We start from the raw sequence: 2,029 nt of genomic DNA, 5'->3' as shown, positions 1-2,029 counted from the left end.
ATTTCTTTATCCATAGATTCAAGGAGGAGCAAAGATTGAGGCTGCAACTTTGTTTGCCATATTTTTGAGCTGGCAGGCATCCCTGGGATTTGTGGCTGCTTGCTTGAACCGTCTTTCAGGACCAAACCCACTCACATTTCATTGCTCTCAGGAGGAATCCTTAATAGCCTGGTGCACAGTTTTGCTTTTCACTTAACTTGCAAGAGAATGAAAAGGCCATGCCAGTGTTCAGAAAAGGATAACAAAGCATAAGCTCCTTAATGGGATGAACTAACAGCAAAGTCTAAGTCCCTTGGGCTCTTTCCCACAAGTCGGACCTGATCCAGGGACTGGCATTCGGGCTGACAACCCTCATATGGCAGTAAACAGCAACATGGGGAAACAAAGGTGATTTCATTGAAACAAACGAATCTCTATAACTTTCTAAAAGCATGCTCTCTGTCATTACAGTGTTTTCCATGGAATTGGGTGTATTTCTATATGTCATGAGAGCAGCCACATATGACCTCCAGGCCACCTGATTTGCTTTGGAACAGCTCAGCTTTCAGTGCTGAGTTACTCACCTGGATGCCAAGTCAATCCCACATTGCAATGATGTCCTTTTGGTGGCCTGGGGTATGAAAACCATGATGGAGGGAGCAAACAGGCCACTTCAGGTTATGGAACCTATGGGGCTACAGACTCCTCGGTTGTTATAGCTGATCATTGTAGGCTAGCACACATGTGGGTGGGACATGTCCCACTTCTGGATCTCCACTGTATCATGGAGACGGGCACAGAAACAGTGGCACCTCAGCCATTCAAACAGGTGCCATCTTGTACCATATAGTAGCAGAAGGAGCATGTCAAACAGGCATATTGAATGCTCTGTGCCGGCCACTTTCCAAATGCTGATTCCTTCTTCCACCTTCCCTTTCTAAAATTCCTTTAAAAAAATAGATGCTTGAAATATTTATTAGCAAGTTTGGCTTCCCCGCTTTTCAACTAGCTAGACACAAAACCCTGTAAAGGGTATGTTATTATCTTTCCCTTGAGCATGAAGAAAATGAGGCTAATGAGATTAAATAACTCTCCAGCCCGTAAAACCTTGAGACCAGAGTGATCACTAAAGCTGTGCTTCATTTTTCAATTACACAGAAAACTGAAGAAAATTTCCTGAGGCTTCTCCATAACTTTGACCATAGATTCTTAAGTTGACCTGAGAGATGAATATGTCCAGTTGTCTCATTTTGGAGATAATTCAATTCTAATTATTTCTTTTTTTTTTTCTTGCACTATTTTGAAGTCATAGTTATATTACCAAGAGCAATGATAAAAAATGTAATCTTTGTTTTGCTGGTTATATTTCCATTTTGATGCCTCCAGCTTCATTTCTTTTAAATCCAGGCAGATTTTCTTTGTACCCTAAGGTGGTTGGGTTGGCCCTTGCTAATTTTTGTAGCTGGCATAAATGGAATGACAGTCTTTGAAATTACAATGATTTTCACTCTGCACCAATGTGGATGTCTGCTGAATTAAGAGGGGGTCACATGTCAAAGCAGAAAGGCATGGCAAATGTTAATGCAGATGATGGTGTTTGACCAAAGAGAGTCTATAATTTAAATAAATGTTGGAGCCTTTTGTGGTTTCTTAAGTCATTGGAAATCCAAGAAGGGAATTATTTTATGCAGTTTGGTCCATTTTGTTTCTTATTTTGATTACATAAAGCTCAAGGATACTTTTGACATTAAAAATGCTTATTTCAGTTAAAATACTTATAGGGTTATGAGTTCTCTTTTTAAAATTTCCTTTCCTGTTTCTGGAATTGTATTTTTGTTTCCCATACAAGTTCTTTCCACTTTCCTGTGATTTCTTTCTTTCCAGATAACCACTGACATTTCAACTTAGATCCAATAAGTGCCACAATATCAATATTACCTTTGTGATATGGTCCTGGCAGAAAGAAGAATAAATTTCACAGCGAGCATCTGGTGCCTCTGGAGAATATCCAAATCTTTCCTGTAATATAGAAGGCAGTGCCATCAATGGG

The sequence above is a fragment of the Oryctolagus cuniculus genome, chromosome 7 (assembly GCF_051225735.1).
Source record: "Oryctolagus cuniculus isolate XC-2025 breed Fujian yellow rabbit chromosome 7, ASM5122573v1, whole genome shotgun sequence".
Taxonomy (NCBI): domain Eukaryota; kingdom Metazoa; phylum Chordata; class Mammalia; order Lagomorpha; family Leporidae; genus Oryctolagus; species Oryctolagus cuniculus.
Note: the sequence above shows the minus strand (reverse complement) of the source record.